Source organism: Rhipicephalus microplus, unplaced genomic scaffold, assembly GCF_043290135.1.
Source record: "Rhipicephalus microplus isolate Deutch F79 unplaced genomic scaffold, USDA_Rmic scaffold_26, whole genome shotgun sequence".
Taxonomy (NCBI): Eukaryota; Metazoa; Arthropoda; class Arachnida; order Ixodida; family Ixodidae; genus Rhipicephalus; species Rhipicephalus microplus.
Window position 1 is genome coordinate 7,029,129 of NW_027464599.1, and position 23,554 is coordinate 7,052,682.

General features: G+C 45.1%; 1 long non-coding RNA gene across 1 annotated transcript in view; it reads right to left on the reverse strand.

Annotated features, from left to right (window-relative positions):
* Nucleotides 1-14,849: 14,849 nt before the first annotated feature.
* The window catches only part of LOC142786562 (uncharacterized), a 38,615-nt gene continuing 29,910 nt past the window's right edge, over nt 14,850-23,554 (reverse strand). Inside the window, exons 2-3 of the long non-coding RNA XR_012889093.1 lie at nt 16,536-16,604; nt 14,850-14,938 (exon numbers count right to left, since the gene is read on the reverse strand). This is a non-coding gene — a long non-coding RNA (uncharacterized LOC142786562). The remainder of the gene's footprint in view (nt 14,939-16,535; nt 16,605-23,554) is intronic.

Here is a 23,554-nt window from a genome sequence, read left to right on the forward strand (position 1 = left end):
TAACTCCATACAGCGCAGCTGCATACATGCCCTTGCTCCGACTATTTGGGCGAAACGATCTGAGCAATCGTAAAAGAGAAACTGCACAAGCTGTTGCCCTCACCACAAAATCGATTGGACTCGATCGCAGATACCGTTTGCAGATCGCAGATACAAATACCTTCACTTGCCTCCTGTGAACCGCGACAGCCTCAGCAGCAAGCCATGAGCTATGCTGCTGCAGCCAGACACTATGCTCCCCTCCACGCCAAGGTCAAGAGTCCGCATCGTCGCAGTTCCACCGCCACAGACGCTTTACCGTCCCTACGCCAGCCAACGATATGTTACGTGCACACTGACGCGTGGCATGCCCCGACCATCGACGTCCCTGCGACCATTGCAGGGAAGCTCGACACAGCTACCGCCACTGCCAGTACCGCCTGATGGGAATGCGTGGTTTCGCCATCGACGCGCCACGCCCACAGTGGGCTGAAAAATTACGTGACACCGCCGACTACCCAGCAGAAGTGCAGTGGACACCCTGAGGATCTTGCCATTTATAATCGTTCAGCTAACTGGGAGCGCGACGGAACACACACAAAAAGCAAAGAGGCACACAGCAATTTATTATTACGAAAGGCCCACTGATAGTGAGCCCTCGTGCAATGTGTTTCTTTGCTTTTTGTGTGTGTTCCCCCACACTCCCAGTTCGCTAAACAATTGTGAACAACCAACTAGACCACCTTTCTATCCTGTCTTTCTGTTCACCATCACCAATCCGCTACCTGCCGCCTCACTGCTTGACATGCACTGGTTCAACTAGGCACTGATTGCCTAGCCCATATTAAGAGAACAGAAAGTAGCAACTGATGCAGGTGCGATTTCTGTACGACGAACTATTGAACACCCTCCACCACCACTAACAAAGTTGTGACAAAGCCTAAACACGCCGCAAGCCAGACAGAGCTATGAAGTCGAAACTCCACGGCTGGAAGAATACCTGACGATGACGTAAAAGCAGCGAAGCAAAACAACGTAGCCAATGCCATGATCCAAGTGCAGTGCGCGACGATGAACTGGCGACCTCGACGTAACATTAGACGGCCACAACGTCACCGCTCTCGACAATACTAGAGCTGACTATTCGCAGTGCCCACGGGCCATACACCAGAACACAGCGAGCCCAGTGCTTGCTGCCATATTGAAAAGCGCGTGCCGCCATCTGTTGCAAGCACAGCAAACCAACTCCTTCAACTGCCACGCGAGCAGACGCTCTGCAAATTAAACGCGAAACTTCACAACCAGAGGCTGGTTGTAATCCTGTTTCACGCTATTCCTTTGCTGGAACTTTATGCCGATTTCGTGTGAAACAATGAGAAGACCTTCCTCAGCAGTCCAGAATGTCTGCAGCACGTGCAATACAGACTGAGGAAGCAACTTCATCAGGTACGTATTATCTGACTGAAAGAAACGGGAACAGCGGAAAGCGTTAACTGCTGCATACCTTGGCTGTGACAAGGCAGAATTTGTGCTGTAAGCCGGCGTCAACGTAGCGCTAGAATCTGGCTCGAACTTATGCACCACATGTGTATCAATTGCCAGCCCTGCCGATCACTCGGAAAACACACGCGGTGCAAAAGTGCCTGCCAGAAAGAGACTTTAAAATTCTATGGTGACGCCGACCAAAAGCACATGTAGAAAAGTGCCTAGTGACAGTCAAGGCATGTGGCAGTTCGACTGAGTCGAAAGCCATACTTTCCTCGCCATTCACATCTCTTTGCATCGCGATAGTAGGTCGTTATAGTTGTACTAAGCATGCGCGGTGCGAGCATCCACATGTGAGTCGTAATACGTATATCATATTATTGACATACAGCCTGCAAAACACCACGGAAGTAGTTTTGTGCCGCATACCACAGAAATACTGCAAGCAAACCGCCGCTGTAAATTGGAACAGCTGGGTTCGCGCTTGAATAAATGCAGTAAGTACACTTACTCGTTCACTTCACCGGGCTGGTAGTTTTTCCTGCTGATTGCGATTATATCCTAAGGCGGCGGAGCTCAGCATTTTTCGTTTTTTGAAAATCTGTGCAATCACGAAACACAGGACCGGCATAATTCCTGCGATGCGCTGTGAACTTCACAGGCAGTGCTCAGTAATCTCTTCCTCTTCCGCTGATTTTTGCCGCATAAGATGACTGCGCAGTGGTACCCAGATGACATTTCATAAGCGGGCGCAGCGTGAACAGGCGCTTTTTCACATTTTAAACTCCCAGAACCAGTGCATGCCATGCTAGCGAGGCGCGCCTTGGCAGTTCCAAACAAATTATGGCGTCTCTGGGAGTGAGCGTATAGCGCTGAAGACGCCTGGGTGCGAGATAGGCGTGCTCTTGTCTATAGGTGGCGCGCCGTGCAATCCAAGATGGCTGCGGGAGGATGATCAACCCGTAAACTCGCATAGAAAAAGATAAGATGCACGGACGTATGCCCCGTGCCCCTTTCACCGGATGAACCGGTTGAGATTTGCCTCGTGTACTTAGACCATGGTGTCATGCTTTCCTCAAGCTTGAACGAGCACCTCTGGCATCTACAAGCTGTACTTCAAGCTACCAAGATCTCCAGACTCAACCTGAGGTCAGAAAAGCGTGGCTTCATGTGCGAGCAGCTCTTTTTCCTGGCACACATTATTAGCACGTCTGAAGTTTGTTTCAACCTGCAGAAAACAGCCGCCATCACCGACAGCCAGCCATCGCCGACATAGCCGCCCACCAACATGAAGACAGTATGCCAATTTCCCGAACTGTGCGCCTATTACAGGCGTTTCGTCAAAAAATTTATCACCAAGCTGCTAGCACAACTCACGAAGACTAACAGCGAATTCCAGTGGGAAACACCCCAAGACGAAGCATTTCAGGAACTTACATGATGCCTGGTGACACCAATAATACTGCACATTTCGACAAATACACCTAAACAGAGAACTAGACACAGACGCAAGCAGCGTAGGACTTGGGGCCATCCTTGTGCACAAGACTGATGGGCTGGAAAGTGTTATCACGTATGCTAGCCGGTTGCTATAAAAGGCAAGAGCCAAGTATTGCACAATTGAAAAAGAGTGCCTTGCCATCATTTGGTCTACACCCAAGTTTCAACCCTACGCCTACGGGAAGCCTTTCAAAGTTGTCATCACTTTAGGAATTCGACATCACTGCCATTCATAAGTCCTGTAGCGTCGTGCCAGTCTTGGTCAGCTGCCCCGCCAATTTGGTGACCACAGATCAACAGACAAGCGACCGGCGCAGCAGCGGTTCCACTGAGTTTCGTGGCCAGCCCAAGCCTTGCAGCCGCACTTCGACTCACTTCTACCACCATTCCGGACAGCCTGCATCGAGTCATGGTTCCCAGAGATCGAGGCAGCCTTGGAGCTCAACAGCATCTGGCTCCACGTATTCATGTTTGAGGTACTGAAGTATGTTCTCCCACTTGACATCAAACGACGCCTAACCTATTTTTCCTGGAGCCCCCACCCATATGACGAACTTCGAGACGCTGTTCTATGGTTCTGCGGCACTGAATACTGCATCCGACAAAGGACCAACCACATGGAAGCCGCTTCTTCATCTACGCCAATCAAGCTTTCCTTGCGGTTCCCCTTGGTCGCATCTTGTCCAGCGCTATGCCACAACAACAACCTTCCTACGACAAACAACTCCACTGACGTGTCGCAGCATAAGCCATCCAAAGATCGGCCTTTGGTTAAGCGGTCGACACGTATGGACACATCGGTGATCATGACGACTTGAGTGCTACTGACTCTGTGTGCGACAACCAAACCGGCACCACCACTCAAGTGTTCGTTGACACCATGGGCAGCAATCTAACTGAATCAGCTGCCATCTCTCACACCAGCAGCAAATCCACCGCCAGCATGGCAATGACTGCAGGTGATGCTCCAGTTATGCCCGTAATAGAGAGGCCCGAATATGACCCATGGGTCACGCAAGCATATGGCCAGCGTGCCATCCATCTACCAACATCTCCTGTGCCAGCTGCCGTAGGTGGTGACGAAGCAACATACGTGGCGTCAGAAGGTCTGGCAGAGTCCAAGTCTCCTGCAGATCCCGACTTGCTGCCAAACATCTCCGGAGACAACGCTGAAGAGCTTGAACCTGATGAGCCCTTCCCACGCGACATTCGATGAAGCAGCGGTTTTGATCAGTGCTACTCGAGTCTGCTGCCTTTTTTTTCAGCACGCGACAGAGATGTGCCAACGTTGGTGGCATCCATGCACACCTTGTGCTAGTGCCACCAGCTCATCTTTGTTCAATGCGCCTGCTGCCACCTCTACAGCCCTTTGGAAATCACAGTGTGCGTCGGAAAGCATTTTTTCTGGCAGGGCATTTTGGTGACCGTTGGCCTGCATGCTCATGCTTGCACCACATGCAGCAAGCGTCGAGTTCTCACCAAAACTCACGCCTATTCCGATCCCACACCAATTTTGGCGCCTGCCCACACGAATCATCACCACACTCTGCACCATCCGCCCTGACCCGTTCTCTGCGTGGTGATCGCTGGTGCCGCTGATGCCAGTTGCCACAAGGGCCTCGCTAGATTGCATCCACTGCCTACAACAACTGCTCGATGCGCACCTCGCCTAATCCGCAGCTCCCAGTGTCACCTGCCAGAACTCTCTGATACCCAACATTTTTCACGGTAACAACTCGTCTTTCCCTCGGACACACCATGGACTTCCGCTCATGTAGATAGTGTCCGTCCCTCCTGCTTTTTCTTTATTATACGTCGGAAATCGCGCAAAGCGCTAAGGAATGAAGCGTAGCGTCAATCGTGGCCAGCTGCCATGTTAAATAGAGCCGTGTGGCTCATGATGCACCACACGTGATGCACGAGCCATGAGAAACAGACAACAGCCTTGCTTCTGACCTGGCTGGACGCTGCAGCTGCGACCACTTCCATGCCCATGTCCCTAAATAAAGCTGCGACTACAGCACGGCCCCATTGCCATCGTCTCATCTCTCGTTCCTCAACAGTCTGGATGAAGGCACTCTAACATCTACTACTGACCCGCGCCCTTGTTGACCTACCGCCTCAGGACGATGATGGCAAATGCTTCTTAGGAACCTTAAGCGTTGACGACATTGCAGAATGACGGCCAACCGACGCTGAAATCAAGGTCCTTGTGGGATACCTCGAGAACAAGGCTGCCATTGTTCCAAGGTACTCAAGCGAGAACTGACGTCGTTTTTCTTCCATAATGGCATCCTCGTTAAGCAAACCTTCTGGCCACATCGGGCCAACTACCTATTTGTAGTACCTTTGGCGTTACGTCCACAAGTTCTCAATCCTCTGCATGACGACCCGACAGCTGGACACCTTGGATTTTCCCCTACACTAGCGAAGATACAAAAAAGTACAATTGGCTACGTCTTACTGCCGTTGCCACCCACTATTTCAAAACCTGCCAAGGCTGTCAGCGACGGGAGACACCACCAACTAGGTTAGCTAGACTTTTGCATCCCATTGAGCTACCCATTGAGCAGCAAATCGGCTAGGACCTACCGGGCCATTCACGTTGTCGAATTCCGGGAATAAATGGATCGTCGTAGCTACTGAACACCTCATCCGCTACGTCAAGGCAAAGGCGCTGGCCAAAGGCAGCACCCGACCTTTCTCCTCCCTCATATTTCTTTTCTCTGATCTGTGTTTTCCAAAGTTGGCGCTACTACGTACCACATTGTGGCAGCAAAGTTCTGCATAAAGCACATTGTCCTGCGTCAGGGCACCTCCGAGGTTCACATTACCAACACAGGTACGACTTTTACTGCGGAGCTAACTCAGGGGATCCTGACATACGGCCAGACCAGTCCCCAGAGGACCGCTGCCTACCGGCCACCGACCGATGGCCTCACTGACCATCTAAACAAGATTATCGCCGACATGCTGGCTGAGTACATCGTTGTCAAATACAAGATGAGGGATGTCATTCTTCCGTACGTGACCAAACAATATCGCAGTGCAGAAAATGACGCACATGACACCACTAAAGTTGGCCTACTGAAGGAGTCCAGGACCGACGCTTGATGCCATGCTGCCCAACGCCGCCTATGAAGGAAACCTCGACGTACTTGGCTAACATCACTGTGCTGAAAAAGCTTGTCAACTCATTCGCTTGTGCATTGAGAATCAGCAGATGACAAAGAGCCATCGAAAGGACCTTCGACAATGCTCCTTGAAATACCAACCCGGTGATTGGGTTTGGATGTCGACATCTATCTGCCGACATGGACTTGGTGAAAACCTTCTTCGGCGATACTTCAGTCCATGTAAAGTGCTTTGACGTCTCATCGCTTTTAATTACGAGGTTATCATGGCCAGCATTATGCATTATGAACTCTCAACAGCGCTGAGTGTGTCTTGAAGTCATCCATGTCGTGCGCCTCAAGCCATTTTACATGTGTCAGTGGACCTGACAACAGTACTTTATTAGTTATACTTTCTAGTTTGCACTGATAGTTCATTGTACTTTCCTGCTTTAACATTAGGATTTCTTTGCAAGCAATTCCTGTCCGTATTTTGTTTTAAGCTTTTTTCACAGGTGTGCCTTATTTCACTTCTGCTGTGTCTCCTTAAGGCTGTCAGTAATGCTCAGCGCAAACCGTGCTTGCGGTGTTCGAGATGCTTCAGGACTGTAGTAGAGTATTCTGTTCAGATTTCGCGCAAGACGCGAACATTACAGATTCTTATTGGAACTTACATGGCCACAAGCAATAACGCTGGGATATTCTACGGCACGTGCATAAATGCCGATGCGCATCACTGTTTGTGAATTCATTGAGGGCCGATGCTTTGTTCACTACTATCAGTGCCAGTGTGTATCACTGTAATCTGAACTTCAGTTTCCCGGCTACAAGTACAGCCCAATAAATTCTTTGACACGCCAAATGTTGCCTTCGTCAACGTCACGACTATGCGCCTATATGACTATGAGTGATGGCCTTCTGGAGGGCTCCGGAAATTTTGACCATTTGGTGCTTTTTAACGTGTACAGACATCGCAGAGTACACGGGTCTCAACTATTGTGCCGCCATCGAAATGCGACCCCCACGGCCGGTATCGGACCTGCGAGCTTCGGTTAAGCAGCCGAGCACTTTAGCCACTGTTCCACCGGGGCGGACAATGGTGTTCCATACTGACCTTCCATCACTGTCCTTCAGCGCCTATCACATGGTGATGAGGTTTTTGGAAGAAATATACTTTCTTAGTACGCAGAGAACGTTTAAAAAAGAAGACATATAGGAAATCACAGAGTTCACGATGTGTGCTCTGTGCTATCTGCCTTCTTTACGAAATGTTCCCTGAACACTAAAAAAGAATACATATTTCTTTTTCTTTCGAAATGCATTACTAACCAGCCCAAGACACCACTGGTTTGTGGTGATATGATTTTTTTCGTAAAACACAACTGCAAAGCCAGAAATGTCTGACGCAAGACAAATGGCTGCAGTGCAGACAGTATGCTGACAGGACTTCAAAAACTTGTGGACACTTGACCTTTGCGATCAAGAGTGACAGCGCAAGTCGGCCTTGTGCATATCGCCTTCTGAGCTGGACTGGCCTTATTTCTCGGTGCATGCCTCAACGGTGTCATAAGGAAACGAACTATAGTGTGTGTAAGATTGGATGTTTCATGTCATTCAAGAGTGCCTACTGCAACTACAGTTGCGCAATTGGTTATAATTATTCGTCACACAAATCAGCAAAAGGCCCACTATGCGTCCATACGGCAGCACGCGAACCTACGCAGCTGAATATACGAACAGTGCAACCTAGAAGTAGTTACAGCGTAGCTACAGAAGCAATAACCAAGGACAGAAAAGAGTGCCGACTTTCAGCTGTTTCTCTTACTGATGCTTTTGCAGCTGATGATAACTGCGTCTGAGTGCTTTGTAATGGGCAGGCCTTTAAAATTACCATTCTCTGCCATTGCCATATTTGACTCTTGGCATGATTTTACGCTCCTTCCATGCTATATTAGGTACTACATGCCTTAAGGAGACTCTTTCCACTACATGACATGGAGTGTTTTTTTTTCCAAAGCAGTTTGAAGCAATACTGTGGCTCGGTTGTAGGACAGCTGCTTGCCACGCGGACAGCCTAGGTTCGATTCTCACTCAGATCAAATATTGTCATTATTTATTTTATTTGCATGCTTGTCGATTTTTTGGTAATGAATAAGGTGATGATTTTTCTCTCACTACGAAAGACACTGACAAGATGCTGACATAGACCTTGACTGAAGCACTATAGTGCGCTGAAATGGGTTGCAACTTGAGAAGTGTGCAACATTTCCTCCTCAAAGGCAGCTGCATGCAAGCCTGCACCAATATACAAGCAGTCCGGTTATGCCACCTTTGGAGAACATTGCAGAGTGTGTGAATACGACCTTTTATTTAGTCCCAGATGCAATTAGTTGGTGCCGCTCTTGTGCTTACGGGCTGCACCCCTCCGGACACACTAAATCTATCAGTGAAAATTCCATTCTTGCGTGACTCTTGTGTGAATAACCTCTAGCAAGTATTCGCACCACACTGCAATTTATTTGCACACATAGATAGAGTAGTAAGTTTGTCTTTGCACTCATATCTCAAAAAGGACAGCCCAATCTGGTTGAAAGAGCACATGAGTCAACCCAGCACCATGCATTCCGATGAGGGCGTCAGTGTTTGCCATTACCTGTAATGTGCATTCGCTGATTAATTCATATTTTCGCTGTGCCCTTGCACAACCATAAGACAATATAGACATTGTTGCGATAAAAAGCATGCAAACATAGCACAGTACAGCCTAAGATACGATCTATTTAGTTATGCAAAATGTGCCATACGGAATCCCTATAAAAGGCACTAAGTGCCCACAGACTAAGGACAAGCATACAAACAAGAGCAAAAGAATAATTAAGAAGGCACTGAAAATAAATTTCGCGGCAAAGATAGCCTGCAGGATCAATATGCATGAATATTCGTATATCATCTGCAAAATATCAACAATGAATATAGCTTGGAAGGTATTTTACATTTAATAAATATTGACCCCACGGTGACCCCCCCCCCCTACTTCCGTGATGTCACCACAAAACTGAGACTGGTTGGCAATGAGGAGCCTGTAAATTATCATCTGTTGCACGCTGCTGCTAATGATGTACTGTGTTATGACTAACATGTCCTCAGCAACACAAGAGCTGTTAACGGCAAGACTATGGCAGCATCGTGAGTGCTGCCCTGAAATGGCAGAACTTCGTGATGACTACCTTGAGCCAATCACTGCTGTCATTACCGATGGGCTCACCTGGCCATGAATGGTGGCGTGAAGCCGAATGAAAAGCATTGCTAAGCAACACTACTCTTTGGCAGTCGCCTGTTTCAGTTTTCATGCCCAATGCTCACATCAATGAAAACCAATTATGAGCACGAAAAATTCGTACAATTGCAATAAGTGATTTGAGTGGCAACAATGTCAACCTTATCTAATGCACGCTTAAAAGTATAACAGCTTAAATTAAAGTCTGAACAAGTCCTAATAAAAATATATACTTGAGACATGTGAAAAGTATTTCCGTTGCACTTGATATAGCACTACCATTTGCATAATGCATCTAGCATTTGATCATGCTAGTCAATATATAGTTGCCAGATGATACCGAGCTATCAAGCAATGAATCATCACAAAAGAAGGTAAAAAAGTGACGCAACTTTCGCGATGCAACCAAAAAGAAGCGTGAATAGAGTGTATTCACAATTTCTTTACATATTTTTATTTTAACAAAATTATCACCCAAATACGAAGGATAGTTGAGAAAGATCTCTTCAATTCTTTTTCACAGCTAAAAATGTATATGCACAGCTATGAACGACAGCACATATCTACACTTTAAAGGCATAACGACATAAAACACTGAAGGCGAGGAACCTTGTGTGGATGCACGTGCATCATCTAAGAAATATCAGCCTACAACATTTTTATATTGAATTTTAATGCATATGTCATGGCAACATGTGCAAAGCGCATCTTTTATTTGCTTTAAGAACAGCAGCCGTTACCTTTATCACAAATTTCTGTTGGCTGCCGCGATTTTTAAGAGTACTCTTCGTCAACAGATGTTTCAGCACAAAGAGGGTGCAAGCTTGAATGGGGGTACAAAGGCTTATGTCTTTGCTCGGCAGTGCATATTTGGGGGAAGACGCATGTTTACGTCTGGGAGGGTGCCTTTGTTGAAAGGAGTTGTCAATGTTTGCTCACATATGCACACGGCAGAAGTGCAAAAGCCGTAATAGAATTCGGAGCAATCTTTGGAGGAGCAGAATATTAGTTTCAGAGCACTAAAATGCAAATTTGGAGCAGGTTATGGAAAATAAAACCTTTATTTTTTATCACAAAAGACAAAATTTCGAGGAAGAAAGGCTTGCATTTAGAATAAAATAGTATGTTCAAGAAATTCAACATCACCTAAGTCATGCAGAGTTAACATGAGCATAGCTGTTTCAACAATAAAACTAGTATTTGGATCTACCCCACTTAGCAAACAATGATAATGTCCTAATTAGCACTTGCCGTGTCTGTCAAATCCTTTGACAGAATCCGTGAATTAAAATGTCCATCTGCCAAGCTGTCGTGGAACTGAGGAACAGGGATGGCAAAAAAAAACTAGCGCAGTTTCCTTTTGTTATTTTAGGGCAGCATAAGTGTCATACACCGCTCCAAATGATTGCCAGTAACTTTTTCAGACGTAGGCGATCATAATAGTACTCAAAATTATGCTCTAGTATACACACATGAGTAATTGAACGAAATTTGCTGTTCCGTGGGAAGTGCTAACAGCCCCTTCCAAATCATATTACTCTTTTCTGCAGGACACCAATGTACTGCGGCGAAGGTGGTTTAAGCAGCGTTATGCACAGGTTAGAACAAGGCCAATAAAATTTCGAACACTGCTACATCCCCACCCCCCTCCTTTTTTTACTATGGGGGTTAGGTTTAGGGCATATCTCGGCTCGTTTGCAAAGCGCGTTCTACCAGATGGAGTAGCAGCGGCGCACGCCCATTGGTCTGGCGACAACACCGCATATCTATCGCCGAGACAACGCAACTAACACAACTTCAAGAGAGAAAAATGTTTTACGTGTCGTTGCTATGGCGACCAACATGGTAGACGGCAACCTCAGCATCCTCAGCAAGTCGACTGTTCACACACAGAAAACACGGTATGCTCTCCCAGCTCTAGTTACTGACATGCCACAGCTGCTTTTACTGACTAGGAAGTTCATATTTCCGGCGAAGCATTCGTGGTTACAGCAACGCATTTTTGTCTTGAAGTTGTGTTGTCCCACTAATATGTATCCGTTGCAGTAGGCGGACCGATGGGTGCACGGCTTGGTTAATTTATATGGTCAATCGCATCTCGCGAGTGTCCTGACCTAATGGGATTAAGGTTAGCATGGTTAGGTTACCGTGGTTTAAGGTTAGGGTCTGCACTTGGATTGATTGACAACTCAAACTGGAGGTGGGCAACAACATGGCCTCTATTTCTCGCTGAATTTAGCACAACTGAAAAAATTTTGAGGCTGGTTGGGCATTTTAGCGCAGCGTGGGGCAATTTCATGGTTTTGGCACAGCTCGGCGCAAAATTGGGAAATAGCGTCAAATTGGCACAGCTGTTGCATACCTGACACAGTTTTGTGTGCTCATGTAGCCACACATGTTTACACAAAAACCACTCTCAGTAAAGCGTCACTTGGCACTCTCTGAACCGAAACTGGGCATTGGCACGACAAAAGCATCTCTAAAGTAATTGTCACGTTCTCGAGCAAAGAACTTTGCCAGTGGTGTTAAGTTGGTCCTTAGCTACTTATTGCAAATAAAAGAGCATGCAAAATTTTTGTTTTTGCACTCCTTTAACACTGTCTCCAAGGTTGTCTTCATTTACTTCAATGCACATTTTCCAGTACATGAATAAAGTTACTTGTTGATTAGAGAAAAGTTTGACATCAAAATTTAACCACCCAAAGTAATCGCAAACGTGTTATTGCTGAACGTGATGATCACTCAAGTAGCTATTTTTGCTGCAACAATACAAATAATTCAAAAGTACAACTGACTGAAAAAATCTAAAAGTCACTTGGCAAGAAAAGAAACCCCATCCGCTTATTATCAACAAAACTGACAACTTTGGTATATGGACCGCTAGAATAAAGACGAAAAATGCCGCCCGCATCTCCCCACGGGGAGGGGGAGACACTCAAGTATTCGCGTTGCAGAGTGGTGGGGGTACCGCGTGAATATTGCATAATTGTGTATGGTGTGGGATGCTTATTTGGTATTTCTTCTTCATTAATATTATTTACTGAATGAAGAAAATGTGTTGCCTTTAACGTCAAGCGAAAGCCAATATTAAACACACTCTTGATTGAATTCCTAAAGTGCTATCCAGTGCCTACATAAAGGGAACCAGAGCTAGAGCTTCCACGGCCTCTCTGGCGGTCAAAGCGCGCACTTCTCAGCCGCTGCCGCAGAAGAGAGTGGCAGCTGGCATCCCACTAACAAAACGAAAGGGCGTTTGCAGTACTGCTGCGTATTCAAGTACAACAATATGTAGAAACAGGGAGGACGTATCCGTCTACAATTTTTCTTTTTTAATCATATCAATAAGAGAGCAGGCAGCATTGCATTCAAGCGGTCAGGCGAGCAAAATATGCTCTGTTTTCGCTCTCCTGTCTATAGTAATATTGGGCTGGTTTCTTAACCGAACGACACGTGTCTGCTATATTTATTCAAAAGTGCAGACGGCTGCCAGTAAAAACCAGAGCCAAGCGATCGAATTTAAACGGCATTTTGCTGGAAATAAAATGAGAATGTTATGCAGCATATAGCATATGTAATTTTTTCTCTGTACCGCTGAATGTTGAGTCGTGCACCTCAGGACAAACAAAGTTTCTCATATATTTATCCATCTAACCATTGTCACTAAAAGCTCCATTTGATGCCAGCACGTGAAGTGATTGACACGATGGGCAGGTTGTCTACATTATTTGTAAACAGTTAGGCATATAAAGGACAGCTGCCTTGTCCACAAGATTTCTGTGGGGGCACGTTTGCCTACGCCCCTAAGTTGTTATAAAAGATACTATCGCACTGAATACCCGATGCTGAGATGCCTCTGTTTAACTTAATTTACGCTGAAGACAGGATTCTAATTACGAACAAGATAGCGGACTACTCTAAGTTTAGCTTTCAAGAGTCAGCCGATGCGGTAAGCCTCTTTTTCAGTGGCTGCCGTGGCTAAGTAACATCAGAATTCATGCCTTGCGAGAGAATTATAAAATGTCTTCGATTTTTGTTTGTCCTTTATTTCGCTTAATGCACAGTTTCTGTTTGTCCGCTTGCCTGTGCTTAAAGTAATGGTGTCTGTTCAACATTGATAATTGCTAGGCTTTCATGTGCCAAAAAAGATATCAATTTGAGGCACGCTGTAGTGCGGTATCAGGATTAATTGTGATTGTTGGGGTTCTCCAATGCACAGATATATCTTGCTTCACGTGTGTTCTTTGTATTTCACCTCCATTGAAGTGCGGCTGCCGTGGTCGGTAACCTATCGCGCGCCCTCAGCATAGTAGCGGGATACAAGTGCTATGCTGCCACGGTGGTTTGCTCGAGCAACGTCTCCGTGCATACATACCACTGACAGGGCGTACATACGATGCTAGAAAAAAAATTGATGCAGCTACCACTTACTCTGTTTCTGTTTGTTTTGTTTTGTTTTACTACAGATGTGGGCAGTGTGGTATCCTCGCTTATCACTGGGAGCATGTCAGCCTGCACTAGCTTTAACACAAAACAGAGCACGCAACCAAAAAATCAGGATGAGGGAGTTGCCATCACCGCACACTACTGTACTTTCAATGCCATGTGCATGGACGCAGGCCACTTTGCAGGCTTCTTTCCGTTTTTTTAGTGCTTTGTAGGTGAGAGTAGCCTTTGGACAAAGTTGTTTTCCTAAACCACAGTGCAGCATTACTTGTGCAATGCCTTTTCGAGCTGTCCGTTCCAAAATAAAGCACAGCAGCGACACGTGCGCGCGCTCTCACCGGGTTACACCGTGGCAGGTCGTCTGAGTGTGAGTGGCTAAATTGTGTCGCGACTCTCCGCACTGCACAACCTGCACAACGGTTGTGCAGCGCAAGCAGTAGTTTTTTTACTAGTAGACGCTGCATGCGTCGGCCTTTCGAGGTGAGAGAGGGGGAGCGAGCAGCAGTTCTGCAGGTGTCTTCCTGGGCGGGCACGAGACACGATATGCTATAATTCACAGAGGGGGTGTGTAGGCAGCACCACCGCCGATGCCGAAGCGCGACGTCATGCGACTAATAATTGCTCCACATTTAAAATTCAAGCTATACCACACAAAAGGACTGCCCACACCATGAGATCATGAATGGCACTTATGAGATTAGCAAACACAGCAAGGTAGTATGTACATTACTTTAACTAAGATGTGATAAACACTTTTCACTTGCCCTCATAATAGACGACCATGGAATATCCTTTTCGTGCTGAGCTCAACCTCATGCATCATGAGGACAAGGTAAATTACAGTAGGTTTTATCATCTCACACAACCTATAACGCACTAATATTTTATGTTCAATATTTGTAACAATGTTTCTGAACTTTTCAAGATGGTAGTGGCAAGAAATGTTTAACATTTGGTTAGTTGTCTGGGTTTCTATACCCTCAACCATTCATAATGGGATGTCGGAAATCTAAATAAAAGAGATCAGCTTTTTAAATAACCTTGGTGAACTAACCACAATTTGGTGACGAAATTCTGTTGCATGACTGAAGTGAACTCGCCGCACGGACAAACCTGGAAGTTTCCTGGCTGCTGCAAGCAGCTGCAACAGCATTGCAAAAAATAATCAGTACCTATGCTATCTGAAAAACGCATGTCACAGCATTCTGCATACCACCTGCGGCACTTTGCTTGCACAAGAAGGCAAGAGCCTGGCTGCAATAGCTTAAAACAAATAAGCCACAAGTTCAATTTATTCAACATTTTCGAAGCTAGTACTTTTCCATTTGTTCCTCGCTGTCATGGGTATCAGTGGTGCTGACTACCACTTCTAGGTTAATTTGAGGATATATGCGTTAGCAAGGTGCTTGTTTGGGCTAGTTGGTACCCCATTGTCCACTCTGCCTGCCATTAGGTAGTGCAATCTTCTGGCACAAGAGGCAAAGTTTTACAGATGAGGTTTCCTGGAGGTACGAACCTTTACGTATCTTTACGTTTCATTTGTGTGTTCTTTGTTTGCCATGACGTAAAACTTATGTAAACATATCTTTTTGTAACAAATTTTGGTGTGTCTGTGTACGTTGCAGTCTTTGTACATATGTAAACATAATTTTTCTAACAATTTTAAATGCGAAGCATTTCTTAGCGAACTTCGGTGACTTTGAGCCCTGCCCTGCCCTGCCCTGCCCTGCCCTGACCTGCCCTGCCCGCCCTGCCCCGCACGCCCGGCCCACCCGCCTGCCTGCCTGCCAGTCTTTTTGTCTCGTTTTGTGCCAATCTGCCAATCTTTTTGTCTTCAAGTTGCATCGTCCCGCCTATATGTATCCGCAGCAGTCAGCGGACTGATGGTGCACGGCTTTGTTAGTTTATCTGGTAAAACACGAGCTGCGAGTGCCCTGACCTAACAGGAATATATTTTACACCATGGTTTAGCGTTAGGGTTTGCGCACTTGGATTGATTGACATTGCAAACTGCAGATAACCAAGATGGCCGCCGTTTCCCCCTGAAATTAGCACAAATTAAAAAAACTTTGAGGCTGGTCGGGCATTTTGGCACAATTTAGGCATATTTCGTGGTTGTGGCATAGTTCAGCGCGAAAATGGAGAATTGGCGCAATTGGCGCAGCTGTTGCACCCCTGGATGTGAGCAAACTTAAATGATCAAAAGATGCTATTGTAAAAATGCAAGCGTTCTTACATGAAGCTTTCATACTCGAAAGTTTTTGGCCATTTTTTCAATAATCATAGAAATCATGCATCACTATTGCGGCCATGTAACAGGTTCTGCTGAAATGAGCATTCGCAACATGATCTCAAAACATCTGGAAAGAAAAATTCTGAAAGACTTTCAGGAGACGTGTTATGCAGCATCGCTATGTCAGTAGAACTAAGACACAAGACTTAAATGCTGCTTAAGCAACGAGAACTTTTATGAAAGATTGTAGCATGTTTCCAGAGTTGCATACACTTTTATTCACAGAGTTTGGCTGCTCTACGTAAAAAACTTATTTGCCCGTACAATGGTAAATGGGCACAATTCACCACTGTGCTGCTGCTCATGCAATGTCACATGTCCGCTAGGCAAATTACATAAAACACATCCAACATTACCCCAACTACCAAGCTCACACATGAAAAAATGCACACTTCAGCTAATGATAAAATATTTGCGCTGGTAAAAAAGCGTGTATTTCACATACCTCGTCTTCATTTAAAATTCGACGGTGTCTAGTTGTTCTAGACAGAAGCGTGACACGTACATCATGTTTCTGAAATGAAGAAAACATTAGCAGCCTAATGTGTTGATAGATTCGTGACAGTCAAGCCATTACACAGTTTTGAAGGATCCACAGAAAGACTCTTTTTCAAACATTGTGTGACATTCATGTCAGACTGACATTCTCCTGTCAAGTGAAATGCAAGCACAAAAATTGAGGTTACTTCCATTGTAAGTAACACGTTAGCTCCATTATTGAAATTATTCTTACAGCTTAGAAATTCTCAATTCTGATTTCTCATCTTCAAGTAAGTGGAACATCAATGGGCACTTGCACTGGACCTAATTAAACTAGTTACTTTACGTCTGTTCTGGACGATGACTTTATTAGAAATTGTGCATTAATTCATTGATTGATATGAAGGGTTTGATGTCCCAAAACCACCATATAATTATGAGAGAGGCCGTACTGGAGGGCTCCGGAAATTTCGAACACCTGGGGTTTTTTAACGTGCACCCAAATCTGAACACAAGGGCCTACAGTATTTTCGCCTCCATTGAATATGCAGCCGCCGAAGTTGGGATACGCAGCAGAAGTTGGGATGAGCAGCAAAGCACCCAATCTGGCAATAAAGCCTCTTTATTATACGCAGTTTATAGATGACATTTTTTTTATCTGGTCCTATTGAGGAACTGAACTTCTATCCTTTATTGCCGATTTCAACACTGTTCACCAGTCCATTTCGTTTTCTCATGAATTTCGTTTTACCGTTAACTTTCATGACGTCACAGTTTCCATAACTCACAAGCTAATCACTAAACTTTACAGGAGACCTACTGACAGGCACTGCTATTTAAAAGTTGGCATGTAAAACACTGAAAAACAAGTATACCTTATAGTCAGGCACTCCGCTTCAAGAGAATTTGCTCGCAACAGTCAGACTTTAATAAAAAGTGTCGACAACTCCGCAAAGCTTTAATGCAGTAGGAATACTTACCCCGCATTGTTGAGGATGCAGTTAAAAGAGCCAATGCACTAAATCGAAAGAAGTTAATCAATACTAAAAAGCAACCGTCAGTTCAGGCACAAATTAATCTGGGACTAGCACATTCAGCATCGATTCCAAATGTTTCTTCATTTCTTAAAAAACATTTCAACATACTAGCGCAGTGCTTTCTTCGTGAAGTAGTCTTTCCTGTGCCACCTCGGATAGTCTTCAGACGGTCTCGTAATCTGCATGACATCCTAACTTCATCTAAAACAAGAGTTTCCATAAAAGCTGGGCGAGTTGGTATGTATACATAAAATAACTTTTTTAAGAGTGCACAAAAAAACAGAACAAGGAAGAGCCAGACGAGGGCTAAGGGTTCCCGTTAATGTCGGTTGTTGACCTTGCAAGCAGCTGCGATGCAATATTTGAGCGCATATGACGTCAGAGATCGCTAAAGGCACTCCTACCAATTTCTTCTGTAAGATTAAAAGTAGTTTCATGCTTGACACAACCGCATCTATTTGTTCGAGTGTTCCGCCTGTAATTTACAGTATTCTGGACAAAGCGAAACGCCCTTCAGATACTGATTTAACAACCACAAGTGTCATGCTGCCAATATTCTCAACCTTTCAATATCAAAACACGTGCGAATTCCGGGCCACTAATTCAATAAAAGCTACAATCGTCAATCTGGTTTTCGTTCCCACCATGAAAAGAGCTTTGAAAATCATATTTAATCCATAAACTGAAGGGGGGACGAGGGTCTTAAAAGAAGTTCTTTGTTTATTATCCTACTGTCATGAAAATTACCATGCATGCATACCATTGAATGGAGATTTCAAATCTGCAAACATATTTCAAATTTTTTATTTATAAAAAGAAGTAATGACAGATTTCCACATTTAAATTAAAAAATTTCTTACCGGGCGTTATGGTAACTCGCAATAAAAAGTTAGCTTTCAAAACTACAAGTTTCCTCTCAAATGTTCTTCCCACATGCTGAAGCAAACTAGATGACAAAATGGCTATTTCTTTGATCAGAAATAATTTTTAATTTTGGAAGGAAAAAATGAGTTTCCAGTAATTAGCTGGTCTTTATCATATAATCATAATTCTATTAAAGTTGAGTGGAAGTCCTGCGAAAAAGAATGGTACTAAGTTTGTTCAGATAACTTCACAGAAACTTGGTCAAAACTTCCATAAGGCAGATTCACTTCACAAAAGTAACAATGCCAAGAAAATTGCATTTCCAGTTTTAAAAAATTTGTGACTTCATATATAAAACTTTTAACGAAGATAAATGGTATTTTGCCATTATATAAAAATATTTCAAAACATACTTTCAACTATAAGTACCTCAAATAGCAATTTTTCAGTCACCATTCTTTACAATTTTGTGCAGTTTTAAAACACTAGTGCCCCCTTAAAGCTGTTACTTGTGCTATGAAAAAAAGTACTGGCAAACTTTCCCTTCTACCCATTTAGCTGCTCCCAATCTTCCCCGCTATTCATTTACTGCTACTCTTGCAAGCAGATAAATTAGGTCCATGTTTAATTTTATTTTTCTTGTCGAATGATTACAGGTGTCAAAATGAGCACTCAAAAAAGCGCCGCCCTTCGAATTCTAGCAGCGGTGACAATACCAGGCGCCAATCGGACACGACCGAGGCTGGCGCAACGTAGAAACAAATATTAAACGACGCCACATGCGTGCTTTATTTCCCCCTCAAAGGCACCGCTACTACACCGACCCACCTCACCACATCTATCCCTGGGCGATTGCTGGAAAACTCTCAAAGGATAGGGGCAAAATGATGTAGAGTGGCGTCACGTTACGAGAGCGGTCTCGCCCTTTCTACAGCCATAACTGTGTGGCGCGCCGACCAAACACCTAGAAATTTCAAGAACCCAGCAGCTAGAGTATATAATTCAGCCGCGGGGGAAGTCACACCAGGAGAAGAAGAGAGTTTTCCACCTGCAGATAAAAGCTTGTCTCACAAGCAAAAGAAGAATGTGTGTCTACCACCCATTGGCCAAGACGTGTTTTGCAGTCCCAGCATGTGAGTAACCGACGTGTTACTGGTGAAGGGATTTAGTTATTGAAGTGCAATCAGTTGACAACGTGAAAGCTTCCTGGAAAAGAAACCTCGCACGCGGTGGGTTGACAACCAATGCTGGACTTTGAGTGAGTCTTGCCTTGAAGAGAAGCATTCAAGCTTTCTTCCAAGAACTTTAGACTGAATATGTTTGACGAACATTTTAGACTATAAGTGTCTTGGTTACTATAATGCATGAGATTGCATTGTAGTGCGTGTTGTTGTTTGAGCCTGTTGTATTGAGTGTATCTGGTGTGGTGTAACCAGTTGTTCTGGGTAACTTATGATTGTTGACGTATTGTATATGATTTTTGCCGAGTGTGCGTGTTTGTGTGTTGTTTGTTCTGCCGTATTTGAGACTATATTTTTGTTTTGATCAATTCTAGGCTCTGTCTCGTTCTTCCGACCACAGCCAGCGTTCGCTGGTGCGCAAAAGGGATCAATTCCAATTGTCCATGCTTCGTGATGCATTTCTGGGGGCCGATATGTGCGCCCTTGGAATCAGACCGGCGATTGCCTCCCTAAATAAAGGGACCAGTGAAAACAGGATGCTGTGCACACGCCGATGTTGATTAATAATCTGCTCACAATAAAACCTATGACTCGTTATTGTTTGTGCCGATGACCCATGTATTGCAACTTCATTCTTTCACTCTTTTTTCTTGTGCAAGTGCGCATACGCGAATTCTCCTTTTCTTGTCCTATCGCACGCATTGTTTCCCTATGTGCTTCTAACAATAGATTGTCAGCCAGTAACAGTGCAACACTATGTCATTGATTGCCTTACATAACGCTATTGTCGCCTGTGTGCATTACTCCGACGAAGGCTGGTCTCGCGGGCAAAACGTCAGCCTTTTTTCTAGAACGATTTTCCCTATGTAACGGACTGCGCGTCCATCTGTATTTCCTCGCTCTCCGCTTTCGGCAACATAGGAAGTGAGCAACGGCGCGACGTGTCCTTACGAGATCTAATCGACCACCGGAATACTGGCTCTACAGACAGTTCGCTTCGAATCTTAGTCGTCATAGATGGCATCTTGTACCGCCGCTATATGCACCTCGTGGGACAGGAACTACTACTCGTAGTGCCCACTCATCTGAGCTCGACCATACTTCAGCAACTACATGATGTACCAACAGCTGGCAACTTTAATGTTGCCAGAACGTACGACCGTGCCTGTCAACGCTTTTCCTGGCCCGGCCTCTACGGTTCCGCACATTATGTTGCTTCTTGCGAGAAGTACCAACGCTGCAAAAGTTGACGCTAGCCAGGCTTCTTAACCGATCGACATACTTGCCGAGCCTTTCTATTGTGTCAGCGTCGACCTGTTGGGCGCTTTCTCTCTTTTTACCAATGGTAACAGGTGGGTCGCCATCGCTACAGATTAATCAACCAATTTGCCACTACGAGACCTCTCCTAAGCAGCTGCACTACAGACGTCGGCGACTTTTTCATTCAAGACGCCATCTTACATTACAGCACTCTTTATCAGCGGGTCACATGTTTACGACAGCACAAGTTTATGACAGCCTATCATCCTCAATTGCCATGTATGTGTCTACTGATCATCGCGACTGGGACATTGCGCTACCCTTCGTCGCTTCAGCTTACAACAGTTCGTGCCACGACAATGATGAATATTCTCCCTTTTACCTTCTGTATGGAAAATACCCGACATTGCAGTTCCACATGCTTGTAACCAACGTTGCCCACCTGTCCACAGCATATGCTCGCCGCGCTATTCGCACAGCCAAGAATGCCCGTCAGACTGCCCATCGATGCCTTTCAGACTCGCAGCTCCATCAGAAACATAGTTGTAACAGCCACTACTGGAACATCCGCTTTAACACGGCTGACCTCATTCTTCTGTGGGCTCCACCACGGCACGGTGGCCCGGCCAAAAAGCTTCTACCCAAGTATTCCGGTCCTTACCGTGTGCTACAGCAGGTAATGTCACATATAAAATAGCCCCTGTAAACCTTTTGATGCCCTCCACATCTTCCAACATCGTCCGCGTCGCTCGCCTGAAGCCATACCTCTCGTACAACACCTGCTAACAAGCGCCGGGTCGCTTGTTTGACAACCATTTGCTGGAGAACGCATGCAAGAGAGGGGAAACGCCCATGTCGTCTGCCACAGCTCTAATTGGCTACCACTGCTGCAAATGTCAATTCCGCGCAATGCCTGATGCCCTCGTCTGTCCTCGGCTCTGTTACCGCCGCGGCCGCGCTCGCGGGGTGAGGAGTGGCTGATTGCAGTGCTGCGTTGTGACACGACTGGTTCGGGGTTGTTTCCGAACTACTGAAGCTGAAAGTAATCAGTGAGGGCTGACTGCGTAAACAGGCGGCATCTGCACACTCGTGGCGTTACGACAAGTAGCAGACGAACAAAATTTACGCGTTGGAGCGAGACGTACAGCCGTGGCCGCGGGGTTCCATAGTGTGGGGAGCTTGTTTTTCGCCACGCGTCTTTAACTAATGCCTAAATTTTAATTCCCCATAGTAGTAGTTTTAATTCCCATTCTAATGGTCGTATGCTGCTGTTCATGTTTTGAGCAGTTTCCAGTGCTTGCTTGTACTTGCGAGTTTTAAACAGATCGGTACAGATTTGTCTAAATTCAACATTTTGTAATGTACTTACCAACCGGCCCAGTTCAGTTCGCTAAGGCAGGTGAACTTTCTTCATTCTGTTTCTGAAAACACTGTTTACACTTGAGCGCAGCTTACATGCTCAAGTCAATATATGGCAAGGTTATTAAAACAGTTATGGAAGAGCTATATTGCAAAAATATCCCATTAGCAGGTCCCAGAGTTCTGAGAAACTGCTGGGAGCTTATTGTGAAAATGCATGTTGCTTGTCTGAAGCCCTCCACATGAAAGCAGAAAGAGTAACTCACAGTGAAGGCTTAATGTGGAAGCGTAGAAATAATGAAGTGAATCGGCTGCAATGAAAAATTAAAGAAACAAAGTCCTGAAACAGGTGGAAGCTGATGAAATTATTCACAGGATTTTTACTTTCTCGGTCCATGAGTACTTGCTTACTTACATTAAAACGCCTGATCCTTACAATAAACACCTGAACCACAGTAAAGTTAGAAATTACTAATGCTTACTTTGTGTGCATTGAATTTTCTAGTCTCTCCTGTGATGCCCTAAGGCCTTGGAAGTAATACAAATGAAATATCCAGCTTAAACAAACATACTCTTGCAGAAATTTATCAAAAACTAAGGTCTCCCTTAACCATCATTAAGTTTTCTTTTGCACCATCTGCCTGTGATGGATCTTTTTTTCTATTCGTCATTGCAGTAGGCTACTCAGTACCTTCACAGTGATACAGTTGGGAGCCATGCACACGTTGTCAAGTCTGGTTTTTGTTTCGCACTACAACTACCCCATATCTCCCTGATTTTGCTTCAAATGTTGCCAACAGTCACCTGCAAGTTATACACGTGCAGTATTTTGGAGAATCACTGTTACACAAAGTTCCCAAAACTGCTGCAGGCATCACGAACCGACACTGCAATGTCAAGTAACAGGCAGCTGGTCTATTTTTAAACAGGACATACTGAGGGAATCAACAACTGTTTCACGTTCTTACGTCGCTCTCGCTGCAGGTCAAACACCGATCGTAGCATATTATGAGCACTTAATTTGATAGTTTGAACTCGCAATTACTAACGATATACAGTCGAAACCCGTAATAACGAAATCGCCGTAAAAACCGCTAAAATTCGTTTTCGCGGAAATTTCGTTGCCGCGAGTATGAGACATAAAAACAGTGATACGACCAGCAGGACGAAAATTTATTGAAAGATGTCAGTCAACTTACTTTGCCGGCCCTTGCCATGCAACAACTTCTAAGCTCTGCTTTCGCACTGGAAAAAGTGGTCCATTGCTACGTCGTCATCATGTA